Source organism: Pelodiscus sinensis, chromosome 3 (genome assembly GCF_052426305.1).
Source record: "Pelodiscus sinensis isolate ZL-2025 chromosome 3, ASM5242630v1, whole genome shotgun sequence".
Classification (NCBI taxonomy): domain Eukaryota; kingdom Metazoa; phylum Chordata; order Testudines; family Trionychidae; genus Pelodiscus; species Pelodiscus sinensis.
The window spans coordinates 76,306,579-76,321,235 of NC_143054.1; positions in this window are offsets into that span (position 1 = coordinate 76,306,579).

Consider the following 14,657-nt stretch of genomic DNA (forward strand, 5'->3'; position numbering starts at 1 on the left):
AGCAGTGCTATGCCAGTGAGAGATGCTCTAATGCCAGCCTGGCTATTGGTGTTTGGCATAGAGTGGTTTCATGGAGGCCTTATAGCAGAGTAGCTGCAGTGGTACAGCTGTGCTGTTGTAAGGTCTGTAGCATAGATCTAGCCTGAGACAGGCCAATGGAAAGTTCAACTTATTGAAGAAGACAACATGAAAGGAGTGCATTTTCAAAGCCAAGAATTACAAATGAATTCTCCGCATCTTGCCCTCTACAACTACACAGTCTCAGACAATTCACACCTCTCAACCACAGTGGTAAAGCCAGTTGGAGTTAATTCATTTCTAGATAAAGTTACAGGCCACTCGCACAGCTGAGAGCAGATGTGCTGATGTGCTTGGGGCTGTTGTATTATTGCCATGAGATGTGAAACCTACAGAAGTTTCTAGGCCAAACAAAGCAATGGTGTAAGTAGCACATCAGGGATACATTATGTTATCGACTTTTGAGATAAACTCCCCAGAGAAATCAATAAGGAGTTCTACTTAAAAACAACAATAAGATATGGCCCCAAGTGTAACATTGCTGGATAACGCTTGTAAGTGGGAAAATTCTTGTGATCTGCTCGGGCTTGATTCTGCTCTAAACCTATCTGCTAAAAGAATTAATTCCATTAAAGGCAGTGAAGTTGCACTAGCACATAAACAATGTAGGCATGATAGAATCAGGCCTAGTGGGATGCAGGAACTATGTAAACTGAGTACCACCACTTTATGACATAAAAGGGGGTCAGTGGAAAAAAACCATCTACCAAGAGAATGTAAAATAAAGTAGTTTCACCTGATTTTAACTCACGGTATCCCCCCAAAATGCATTATCTTGCCAGCTACTCCCATTTCTAAATAACTAACTAGTAACATATATTACGCAGCCATTTATATCTCTGCTAAATTTGGTCCATTATAGTCTCCTAGAATCAAATCCTAGTCCCACTGAAATCAATGGCAAAAGTTGTATTAACTTTAATAAAGGTGGGATTCAACTCCAGAACATTTCAAAATGATGGAAATCTAATTTAAGTGTTATACTTCAAGACAGTTACAGAGCTTTTTCCCAAAGAGATTGTAAGTAAGTTTTTTATTTTTAATCTAATTGCCAAAGCCTAGAGATGCAGTTAAATCTTATTCTACAGATTGAATCTCTCCAGTCCAGCACTCTCTGGTCCAGCAACATCCATGGTCCAGCATGATTTTAGTTAGATGTCCACTTACCATGGGTGTGTCCAAATTTCCTATAGTCCTATAAAGTTTATTTATAGCCATTAGTCTTGTCTGTCCATGTTCTGTGCTGTTGTTTAGCTCTAATTTTTAAGAGTTCAATAAGCAGTGGAAGCATTGGTAATACTGCTAGACCATATTGACCTTCCATGGTTCTGTAAATTCTTTTTTTCAATATTGATCAAGTCCTGAAGGTGCTAGACTAGAGCAGTTCAATCTGTACTAGCTAGAAGACACTCAACGCTTTGGATTCTAGGCTTCGGTCAATAAGTAATTGGTATGGTAAGAAAGTGAAGCTGACAGACAAATTTTTAGTTTTCAAAACCAGGAGGTGCCCACCTAATTTCCATTAATATTAATTATTGTGAAGCGGGTTCTCCATGCATAATCTCTTGAACATGCCGGGAAGCCATGCTGTGGTGAGCTGGGCTCCTGGACATACCAGGCTCCTAGGCCCACTGAGTAGCTCTGCTGCAGTGTGCCGGGCTCCTGGCCTTGCTGGGCAGCCTCGTTGGGTTGTACCTAGCAACCTAGCTGTGGCATGCCAGGCACTTCAGCTGTGGGGAGCCCAGCTGCTAGCCTTCCACTGGGACTCTCTGGTCCTGGGACATCTGTGGTCACCTGGGACCACAGATGTTGCTGGACAGGGAGTCCCAGTTAACAGTGGTTCAACCTAGATATCAGGAAGTGCAGAAGGTGTATTTTCCAACATGCAAATTCTAGCTATATTTAAACTATCCATGATAATTTGTGAAAAAAGAGAATCAAATTTCAGCTAGTCCTGAATGTAAGTCTGAACTGTATTGAGAGTGTCATTTAGCATGCAAACTCCTTGGGGGTAAGGACCTATTTTCTTCTATGAACTGAGCAAAATGATGGTTCTAGTACATAATCAAGTTCACAGTAGCCACGCATCCAAGCTGCTTCCCAGGCTTTTCCTTCAGCCCAGAGTTCACTCTGTAACCCCATCATGTCCCTGTAGCAGCAGCAGCAGAAGCTGCCCTGCCCAAAACCCATGCAGACCTTTTCACATAGCATCAACCCCTTCTCCAGTCAGAGGAGAGCAGGTAGCATGAAGTAGGGTTTTGGAGAGGAGCGGGTTGGGCTTTTCAGCATGTTGGTGGGTCTGAATGAGCCATGGCCCACCCACTTTGCATCCGGGCCCACCCACAGCTCCTCTTATGCCTCAGCTCTTACTGCAACTGGGGAACAGAGTCAGGAGTGGGGGGGCTTACTCCAGTCTGCCCAGTGCTCCTGCGGGGGAGTAGGGCTGGGGAGCTGGAACTTAATTCTGGCCCCATCATTGTACACGTATCCGAACTCAGGACGCACCCAAGTGGGAACTTCTGGCTACACCACTGGTTGATATGTCATGTCAGTGGCTCCACACTTTGCTCATAAATTGGATTTCTTTCTCAACAACTCTTTGCCTGTCTTTGTCATTTTAGACTGCATGCTCTATAGAGCACACACTATGTCTTCTTCCATACTGGGAAAACACCAAGCACACTGCAGGTGCTACTGTAATCTAAACAATAAATATCAAACAAACAGATGCCATGCCTGAAGGAGTTTACATGATTCAAGGGATGTGAAGCTGGAAATCTGGATATATGCTGTCCTTTTCTCCAATAACAATGATCATCCACTTCCCACAATGTTTATATTTTATGATATAGAGGCAAAACTGTTCACCTCCATTTATTTAGAACTGTATCTTACAAGAAACAGTAAAACAAAAGTCTCTTCAACCTTCATAAAACATTAGGGTATGTCTACACTACTGTCCTAGTTCGAACTAGGAGGGTAATGTAGGCATACCACACTTGCAAATGAAGCCCGGGATTTGAATTTCCCGGGCTTCATTTGCATAAGCGGGGAGCCGCCATTTTTAAAACCCCGCTGGTTCGAACCCCGTGCAGCGCGGCTACACGGGGCTCGAACTAGGTAGTTCGGACTAGGAACGAGGTGTACCGGTAGTGGAACGAGGTGTACCGGTAGTTCGGAATAGGAATCCTAGTCCGAACTACCTAGTTCGAGCCCCGTGTAGCCGCGCTGCATGGGGTTCGAACCAGCGGGGTTTTAAAAATGGCGGCTCCCTGCTTATGCAAATGAAGTCTGGGAAATTCAAATCCCGGGCTTCATTTGCAAGTGCGGTATGCCTACATTACCCTCCTAGTTCGAACTAGGGGGGTAGTGTAGACATACTCTTAGATACTACTAGCAGAATGTTATTATTTATAGCGCATTATTAAATGCATCTTTAGGAAAACAGCACTGTTGTTTGCATGGAGTCCATCCTGATCATAAAGTTTCTTGTATCTATGCTAAAAGAAAGATTTCTTTTAAGTCTCATTTACCCTTGGACTGATAGAGCAGCTTCACAGAATTCTTGACTTAAAACACCCTTGGAATATAAATGTAAACCCTAGGGAATAAGGAGAGAAAAGCAAAAGCAGTTCTGAACTATACCTTCACTAGAGCAGGAGCAAACACCTGAATTAATCTCTTGCTGCTAAGAGAGAACATAATCTAAACGAATCAAGGAAGGGTGAAGAGGTTGGGTTTGAAGTTGAACCTTAAATTCAGATGTAATCCAAACACTGTAATGCCAAGGCAAAATTGAACTCTTGGAATTAAATATAATGTACTATGTGCATGAGTTGTGAATTCTAGCTTGAATCATTTGGAATCTTTTTCTTAAACAGCAGGGGAGAGGATAAAGGACAGAGATAAAGAAAGAGAGATTCAATCTTTGAGAATATGAAGATGGATAACGATCATGTGATGACCCACCTAATAAAATATGTCCTAAATCTGCATGGAACTCAGGATTACATTTCTAAGGCCACAAAATTAACATCAGATTTTGTCACATATCTCTCTGCATGTGTAGGGCATTATATGTTTGTAATTTTGGAGAAAGGCACAGTGCTTTTAGTCATGTGCAGAATTACATGCCATTCCATATTGTCATCCAAACAGCTTCTGCTTTATCACCACAGACTGAGCACAAAGAATACAGTTATATAAAAGGAGTGTTAAATCCAGTCTGTGTGGCAGGATACATTCATGTCTGATTAAGAATGTATAGAGCTAGCCAGCTGCCCAGTTGCTGTTATCTTTATTGACTGATCTGGTAGTTCCAGATCACTGAGAGTATGTCTACACTACAAAGTTAGTTCGAACTAATGGACGTTAGTTTGAACTAACTTTCATAGGCGCTACACTAGCGCTCCGTTAGTTCGAATTTAATTCGAACTAACGGAGCGCTTAGTTCGAACTAGGTAATCCTCATTCCACGAGGATTAAGCCTAGTTCGAACTAGCTAGTTCAAATTAAGGGGTGTGTAGCCCCTTAATTCGAACTAGTGGGAGGCTAGCCTTCCCCAGGTTTCCCTGGTGGCCACTCTGGCCAACACCAGGGAAACTCGTCTGCCCCCCTCCCGGCCCCGGACCTCTTAAAGGGGCACGGGCTGGCTACGGTGCCCGTGCCAGGTGCAAGCCTGCCAGCACCCAGCCAGCAGACCCTGCACTTGGCACGGATCGAGCCACCCACCCGATGCCCCCCAGCCCTCCCCCTCTTCCCAGGACCAGACTGGCGGCTCCCGGGAGCTTGCCCGGGACCGCAAGAGGCGGGCACCCGCCTGGGCTAGTGCGGACATCGTGGACCTCGTCCACGATCTCCGCACTAGGCACAGGAAAGTGGCCGGCTTGGGCAGGAGAGCTGCCAGCCTGGCCACCCAGGAGCAGGTGTGCAAGAGAATCAAGGGGGTCCACTGAGACCCCCGACCCTGAGCCCTGAGCTTACAATGGCCGTGCTGGGTCAGACCAAAGGTCCATCTAGCCCAGTAGCCTGTCTGCCAACAGCAGCCAACGCTAGGGACCCTGGAGGGGATGGACCGAAGACAGTGACCAAGCCATTTGTCTCATGCCATCCCTCTCCAGCCTTCCACAAACCTTGGCCAGGGACACCACTCCTACCCCCTGGCTAATACCACTCCATGGACCCAACCTCCATGACTTGATCTCACTTCCCTTTAAACTCTGTTCCAGTTCTAGCCTTCACAGCCTCCTGCAGCAAGGAGTTCCACAGGTTGACTCTTTGCTTTGTGAAGAACAACTTTCTGTTACTAGTTTGAAGCCTGCTACCCATTCCTTTCCTTTGGTGTCCTCTAGTCCTTCTTTATGGGAACTAATGAAGAACTTTGCTGTATGCACCGTCTCCACCCAACTCCTGCTTTTAGAGACCTCTATCCTGTCCCCCCTCCGTCTCCTCTTTTCTAAGCTGAAAAGTCCCAGTCTCTTTAGCCTCTCTTCATATGGGACCTGTTCCCAACTCCTGATCATTTTAGTTGCCCTCCCCTCTCCCAGCCTCTCTCTTCCCCTCTCCCACCTCCTTTTCCCAGTCTCCCCCAGTTTTGTTCAATAAAGACAGATTCCAGAAGAGGGGCTAGGGAAGGGTAAGTGGAAGGAGGTGAGGGAGGAATGGGGCACGAGCCCACGATGGGGAGGACTGGGCTGGCTCTGCAGGCTTCTGGGGGTGGAAGCTCTCCTGCAGCCCCCCAATTGCCCCCTCTCCCCAGATGGCAGCCTGCGGCAAGTGCAGCCGGGCTGATGGCCGAGTGCTGTGATGTGCCCAGTGTGGGTACTCCGGGCACTCCAAGCCAGGACTGCTTTGCAAGCGGGGCACCCCTGAGAACTGTCTGTCTGGGATGGGGGTCGGGACCCTTTAAGCACAGCCCTTGGCTAGCCTGAGACAGCATCTCCACGCTCTAAGTCCTCCTCTGATGCCCTGCCGGCACTGCTTCCGGCCATCCTTAACCCCGCTTCAGGGTCTACTTAATGTGGACGCGCTAGTTCGAATTAGCAAAACGCTAATTCGAACTAGTTTTTAGTTCTAGATGCGTTAGTTCGAATTAGCTTAGTTTGAATTAACTAATTCGAACTAAGTTAGTTCGAATTAGCGCTGTAGTGTAGACATACCCTGAACTACCACACCTTTTACCAAAGAAACAAGTAGCTATATCCTGGCTGAGGACATGATTACTGGTTACTAGGGAGGGAGGGAGGGAGGGAGGGAGAGAGACAGAGAGAGAGAGAAAGAAAGAAAGAAAGAAAGAAAGAAAGAAAGAAAGAAAGAAAGAAAGAAAGAAAGAAAGAAAGAAAGAAAGAAAGAAAGAAAGAAAGAAAGAAAGAAAGGTGCTTGTACTTGACATAAATAATGAAAGTATCTTATTAATCAAGAAAACGGTTTCCAGTTGACTAGTTATAGTATTAGACTTTACTGGCCTTGTTTATTACAATGTTTATCATAATTCTGCCTACATTAATAAGACCTGGTATGCCAGTGGTATATAAAAAAGCATCATGTACAAATCAAATGGAAGTTCCTTAGCCCTACTATAATCTCTTTGTACTGCTTTGGCAAGTTAACTGGTTTAAGGAATATTCCTCCAGCACAGAGGAATGCCCCAGGTGCTAGAAAATGATCAGAGTTGTAACTCCCTCCCACAGCTTAGCAGAGAGAGAACAGGTAGGGAAGGAGCTCATGTTCATGAAGTTCTATAAACTGCTGGCCCACTAATGGCTGGATTGATCCTTTAGCTGAGTATAAAAGGCTGCTCTAATTTATGATGAGTTTGATCCAGCCTTCAAATGGCACCACAAATGGGGAAGCAAAAGGGTGAATACAATTACTTTTGTCACCTCTTCCCCTTTCCATTCTGAGCTACACAGAAGAGATCTTGGATGTGGCCTAGGACTGGGACCCTACCAATTACCTGTGAATCCAATAACAATAAGTCTGTTTTAAATTCTCTCTTCTAGAATTTCCACATCTCATATATTTCTGACTGACATAATTAATTTATTAGGGCTTACCAGCAAGCAAATGTCCAGCATGACCCTACTTAACATATTACACTTCATAGTAGGAAAATGCTATTGCACATTCAAAGTGAGGGAAATTTAGTTTTGTTTTGTGTTTTCTGTTTTTCTGCCATACATTCCAATATAGTCACTCTTGACAAAAATGTAATTTTTTATCTGATAGGGGAGGCTATACAGGATGCTCTCTGAGGGTAGGTATGGGGGTCCAGTCCCGCCCCCCTCCCCTTGCCTCCTCCATCCCCTGCTTTCCCCTTCCTCTGTCTCCCTCGGGGCTTTTATCCTCCGCCCCTTGCCCTTCCTCATGGGCGTCTGACGTCACTTCCGCCCCTGCCGTCACTTCCGGCCGCCATTACCCTGTGGCCTTGTGCCCCGCGTTGCTCAGCAACGGTTGCTGGCCCGCCGCTCAGCTGACGCGCGGCGGCGCTACACCGCCCGCACGCAAGCAACCCCCGTTGTGTTGCCCCCACCAGCGAGAGGGCAATCGCGGGGTCAGTACGGGGTGGACCCGTTTCGGTGGGGTAGGCGGGCCTCACCCCATCACACACCTTCCCCCTCACGTTCTGATCTTGTCCCCTTTGGTTTCCTTGGTCCTTGGTCATGTTTCTTGAAAAGAAATCCGCGTTTCCATTGGCCTTTCCAGCTCGGTGGCTTATTTCGAAACGATATGGCTGTAATGCCAGGTACCAACGCATAATCCGTGCGTCGGAATCTTTCATGGCTTGAAGCCATCGTAGCGGGGCATGGTCCATCACCACCGTGAATGGGTTGCCTAGAAGGTAATATCGCAACAGGTTAACGGCCCATTTTACTGCTAATGCCTCCTTTTCTATTGTGGAGTAATTTTGTTCCCTCGGTATTAACTTGCGGCTAATGTATACGATGGGATGTTCCTCCCCCCCTCCCCTTGTGAGAGCACCGCCCCGAGGCCTACCTCCGACGCGTCCGTTTGTAGGATAAAAGGTCTAGAGGAGTCGGGTTGGGCCAACACCGGTGCTTGGGTGAGGTGTTGTTTCAGACTTCTAAAGGCCTTTTCGCACCGGGGGCCCTACCTTACCCTTTTTGGCGCTGATTCTCGTGTCAAGTCCGTCAATGGGGCTGCCAATGTAGCAAAGTCTGGCACAAATCGGCGGTAATAGCTGGCCAGACCTAGAAATTGTCGGACCTGCTGCTTGGTGTTCGGAGCGAGATAGTCTCGTAGGGCCTCGATCTTATTCACTTGGGGGCGGATCTTACCTTTTCCCACCGTATACCCCAAATAGGAGACCTCCTGCTGGGCAAAATAGCATTTGGATGGATTTGCCGTCAGCCCCGCTTCCCACAACGAGGACAATATAGCTCTTACCCGTTTCACATGCTCGGGCCAAGTCTGGCTGTATATAATTATGTCGTCTATATAGGCGGCAGCGTAATCTTCGTGGGGCCGCAGCACACGGTCCATTAGACGCTGAAACAACTGAGGAGAGTTGGAAGTATTTCAAAGGGACGTTGTTAAGGGCCCAAAAGCAAACAATTCTGCTGTGTAGGAAAGATAGAAAATATGGCAAAAGACCAGCTTGGCTTAACAAGGAGATCTTGCATGATCTCAAAATAAAAAAGGAGTCATATAAAAAATGGAAACTAGGACAACTAACAAAGGATGAATATAGGCAAGCAACACGGGAATGCAGGGGCAAGATTAGAAAGGCAAAGGCACAAAATGAGATCAAACTAGCTACAGGCATAAAGGGAAACAAGAAGACCTTTTATAAATACATTAAAAGCAAGAGGAAGATCAAGGACAGGGTAGGCCCACTGCTTAGCGAGGAGGGAGCAGCAGTAACAGGGAACTTGGAAATGGCGGAGATGCTCAATGACTTCTTTGTTTCGGTCTTCACCGAGAAGTCTGGAGGTGTGCCTAACGTAGTGAATACAAGCAGAGAGAGGGTAAGTTTAGAAGATAGGATACACAAAGAACAAGTTAAAAATCACTTAGGAAAGTTAGATGTCAGCAAGTCACCAGGTCCTGATGAAATGCATCCCAGGATACTCAAGGAGCTGATAGAGGAGGTATCTGAGCCTTTAGCTATGATCTTTGAAAAATCATGGCAGACAGGGGAAATTCCAGAAGACTGGAAAAGGGCAAATATTGTGCCCATCTATAAAAAGGGGAATAAGAACAACCCAGGAAATTATAGACCGGTCAGTTTAACGTCTGTCCCAGGGAAGATAATGGAGCAGGTAATTAAGGAAATCGTATGCAAACACTTGGAAAGTAATAAAGTGATAGGGAATAGCCAGCATGGGTTTGTGAAGAACAAGTCATGCCAAACTAATCTGATAGCTTTCTTTGATAAGATAACGAGACTTGTGGATAAGGGAGAAGCGGTGGATGTCATATACCTAGACTTTAGTAAGGCATTTGATACGGTCTCGCATGATATTCTTATTGATAAAGTAGGCAAATATAACTTAGATAGGGCCACGATAAGGTGGGTGCATAATTGGCTGGATAACCGTAGTCAGAGAGTTGTTGTTAACGGTTCTAAATCCTGCTGGAAAGGGATAACAAGTGGAGTTCCTCAAGGGTCTGTTTTGGGACCCGTACTATTCAATATCTTCATCAATGATGTAGATATTGGGATAGAGAGTACTCTTATTAAGTTTGCAGATGATACCAAACTGGGTGGGGTTGCGACTTCTTTGGAGGATAGGGACATAATTCAAAATGACCTTAGCAAGTTAGAGAAATGGTCAGAGGTAAACAGGATGAGGTTTAATAAAGAGAAATGCAAAGTGCTCCACTTAGGAAGAAACAATCAGTTCCATACATACAAGATGGGAAGCGACTGTCTAGGAAGGAGCATGGCGGAAAGGGATCTAGGGGTCATAGTGGACCACAAGTTGAATATGAGTCAACAGTGTGATGCTGTTGCAAAAAAAGCAAATATGATTCTAGGTTGTATCAACAGGTGTGTTGTAAGCAAAACTCGTGAAGTCATTCTGCCGCTCTATTCTGCACTAGTTAGGCCTCAGCTGGAGTACTGTGTCCAGTTCTGGGCGCCACATTTCAAGAAAGATGTGGAGAAATTGGAAAGGGTACAGAGAAGAGCGACAAGAATGATTAAAGGTCTAGAGAACATGACCTATGAAGCCAGGCTTCATGAACTGGGCTTGTTTAGTTTGGAAAAAAGAAGATTAAGGGGGGACATGATAGTGGTTTTCAAATATCTAAAAGGGTGTCACAAGGAGGAAGGAGAAAATTTGTTCCTCTTGGTTTCTGAGGACAGGACAAGGAGTAATGGGCTTAAAGTGCAGCAGGGGAGGTTTAGATTGGACATTAGGAAAAAATTCCTAACTGTCAGGGTGGTCAAATATTGGAATAAATTGCCAAGGGAGGTGGTGGAATCTCCCTCTCTGGAGATATTTAAGAACAGGTTAGATAGACATCTGTCAGGGATGGTGTAGACGGAGCTTGAGCCTGCCTTGAGGGCGGGGGGCTGGACTCGATGACCTCTCGAGGTCCCTTCCAGTCCTATTATTCTATGATTCTATGATTCTATGAAAGGTGGCTGCAGCTCCTTGAAGCCCGAATGGCATCTTTATGAATTGATACAAGCCGAAGAGTGTTGAAAAGGCCGTTTTCTCTCGGGATTAGTGGTATTTGCCAATACCCTTTGGCTAAGTGAAGGGTAGATAAATACCTGGCTGTCCCGAGCCGTTCTAATAATTCATCTACGCGGGGCATAGGATAAGCATCGAATTGCGACACCGCGTTGACCTTGCGGAAGTCGATGCAAAAACGGACAAAGCCGTCCGACTTGGGGACCAGCACGATAGGGCTCCTCCAGGCGCTATGGGACTCTTCCACCTCTCCCCACTGCAACATCTTGTCCACTTCCTCCCTAACGGTCGGCCACAGTTTTCAAGGTAGAGGTCGTACCGGATCGCGGATCGTACAGCCGGGTTTGGTCTTGATGTGATGACATGCCACCTTCGTATGCCCGGGTAACTCTGTCAACACCTGCGGGAACTCATTTAGAAGGCTTTGGATTTCCACCCTTTGTGCCTCTGTTAACTCTGCTCCTACCTGCAACTCCCCAGCCACCCCTCCCTCGAGTCCCATTATGCTCTCCTGCACCCACCATTCCTTCAGGAGGTTCACATGATAAATATTCATCGTTTTCCTCCTCCCTGGCATCCTAACTTCATAGTTTACGTCCCCTACCCTACGGACGATTTCAAAGGGCCCCTGCCACCATGCCAATAGCTTAGACGACTGCTCGGGTAGCAGGAGGAGTACCCTATCACCTGGCTGGAAGGTTCGCAGCCTTGCCCTGCAATTGTAATACAGGGCTTGTCGTTCCTGAGCGCCGAGGAGGTTTTGTTTGGCGAACTCCCCCACCCGTTGTAACCTCTCTCGCAGCTTGAGGATATAGGGTACAGACCCAATTGTCTGTGTCACCTGGTCCTCCCAGGTCTCCCGAATTACATCTAAAATCCCTCTGGGTTGTCACCCGTATAAGAGTTCAAAAGGGGAGAACCCTGTAGAGGCTTGCGGTACCTCCCTTACGGCGAACATCAGGGCCGGGAGTGCCCGATCCCATCCGCCGGGATCGTCCTGGACAAATTTTCTAAGCATACCTTTGAGGGTGCGATTAAATCTCTCAACTAAACCATCCTTCTGGGGGTGATACACGGACGTCCTCAGGGCCTTGACCCGGAACAGATGGCACAGCTCCTTCATGAGGTTGGATGTGAAATTCGTACCTTGGTCGGTAAGGATCTCTTCTGGCAAACCCACCCTCGTGAATATCTTCACCAGTTCCTCCGCAACCGTCGAGGCGGTTGTATTCCACAGGGGGACAGCCTCCGGGTAGTGTGTAGCATAGTCTATAACTACTAAGATGTATTGAAAATGGCTTTTCGTTGGTTCTAAGGGCCCCACTAAGTCCATGACTACACTCTGGAAGGGGACCTCTATTATAGGGAGAGGTACTAAGGGTGCCCGTGGTACCCACCCTGGCCCAGTCTTCTGACATTCGGGGCAGGACTCACAAAAGTCGCGGGTGGCTTGGTAGATACCGGGCCAGTAAAACCTCTGGAGGAGGCGGCTAATCGTTTTTTCGTACCCTAGGTGGCTGGCCCAAGGGTTACTATGGGCCAGCCTTAGTAGCTGCTGATGGTGCTGTACGGGCACCAATAGCTGGGTGATGACTTCCCCCTGTTCCTTCCCTTCCGTCACCCTATACAACCGGTAACCCTGGATCTCAAATCTGGGGAACATCTGGGCTATCCTCTGCCTGTTCTGCTCCCCCGCATTTCTAGCAGCTTGTTCCCAGGCTCGCTGCAGCAGGGGATCTTCCCTCTGCTCCCTCATAAAGTCAGACGGAATCTCGTCCCCTTCCTTGCCACCCCCTGAGGCCATTTTAGGGTCGGCAGCTAGCACCACTTCCTCCCCTTTCCATCCCGGCCACTCTCGTAGGGCTTGCTCGAAGCCCTTCCAGTCTCGTCCTAGCAAGACGGGATATATCAATCCGGGTACGAGGGCCACATAAACCCATCCTTCCTGGGCCCCGTCCTTGAGGTGCACCCAGGTCGTGGGGTATGCTTCTACTTGCCATGTACACATTGCACGTGGACCAGGGGGCCCCTTGGGCTTCTTTCCCCTACCAGGTCGGCCCGGACCAGGGTATGGCCACATCCTGAATCCACCAGGGTGGTGACTCGATGTCCCTCCACCTCAACTCCCCGTAAATTTTCCCCTGCCCCCCTACCTCTACCGTAGCCGCTCGTCTCGTTACCTGACCATATGTGCAGTCCATAAATGGGCAGTCCCTTTTGAAGTGCCCCTCTTGTCCGCACTGATAACACCCTCCGGTTGGCCCCCGAGCCTGGGTGGGATTGTCCGGGCACCCCTCCCGGGGTAAAGGTCGGGGTATGGGTTCCGTTGTCATTGGCCGATTCCACACAGGCGCCAGACGTCTTCCACTGCTCCTGTTAGGACTGAGGGGGGTTCCCACTCCTGCTTTCTCTCCGAGCCATGGGGGTGCCTGGGTGACTCCTCTACCGCCCCCTCCATGAGAGTCCTTGCGTCCCCCGCTGCCTCCTTCACCTCCTTCGGTGGCCATATAATCTTCCACTAGCGTCACCGCCTCTCCTAATAAAGTGGGATGATGGCGGCGATCTCAGCGCTGACTCTCACCCAGTAGGATGTTAATAAATTGTTCTAATACTACTTTCTTGGCTACCCGTGGTCCGGTCTGTTGTTCCGGTTCCAGCCAGCGCCATCCGGCCTCCCTTAACTTTTGGGCGACTGCCCGAGGCCTTGCCCTGTGGGGGTACTTCTCCTGTCTGAACTTTTGCCGGTACAATTCTGGGGTAACACCCAGCTGGTCAAGTATCGCTTCTTTCACTTTAAAATAATGTAGGGCTTCCCGAGGGTCTAGACTCTGGTAGGCCAACTGGGCGGGGCCCGTAAGGTACGGAGCTAGTATCGTTGCCCAATGTTGCTCTGGCCACCTGGCGGCCGTGGCCACCCTCTCAAAAGTAACTAGGAACGCCTCTGGATCGTCTAGGGGCCCCATCTTGCCTAATCTTACCGGTAGCTGAGCGAGGGCCCCTCTCTCCGCCATATCACCCCCGGCCCTAGGGTTTGTCCCCTCCCCATACCTCCCCACTGTCTTACCCAATGCTCCTGATTGGCTTTATATTGTTCCGCTACCTCTGTGAGGAGCTGCCTCTGTTGGTCCTGGTGTTGGGCCGCGAGTTGCTGCAGGAGGGCCGTTTGTTGCTGATGTTGTTGCCTCTGGTTTTCAGTTAGCCATTTAAACATTTCTACGGTCTCCATGCTCCGTTCGGCTGAGGGGGCTGGTTGCACCCCTACGTCTCCCTCTACCACCTCCACCTTTGTCAGTCTTTTCCTTTTCTTCTTTTCCAGGGTGAGGTGCTACCTGATACTCCTAGATCGTGCACCCCCCTCAACAAAGACAAGAAAAAAAAGGAAGACCAACGAACCCCCCTCCACCCTCTCCCCTTTTTTTTTGAACGGCACCCTGTGGGGTTCAGTCTGTCCACATTCTCCACCACGTGTGGGGGTCCAGTCCCGCCCCCCCTCCCCTTGCCTCCTCCGTCTCCTGCTTTTCGCTCGCCCCCCTCCCCTTGCATCTTCTGTCTCCTGCTTTCCCCTTCCTCTGTCTCCCTCGGGGCTTTTATCCCCCTCCCCTTGCCCTTCCTCATGGGCATCTGACGTCACTTCCGCCCTTGCCATCACTTCCGGCCGCCATTACCCTGTGGCCCTGCGCCCCGCGTTGCTCAGCAATGGTTGCTGGCCCGCCGCTCAGCTGGCGCGCGGCGGCACTACACCGCTCGCACGCGAGCAACCCCCATTGTGTTGCCCCCACCAGCGAGAGGGCAATCGCGGGGTCAGTACAGGGTGGGCCCATTTCGGTGGGGTAGGCGGGCCTCACCCCGTCACATTAGGATTATGACTTGCCTTCATGACATTGCACAGGAAGTAAGGGAGCACACAGCAGAGGT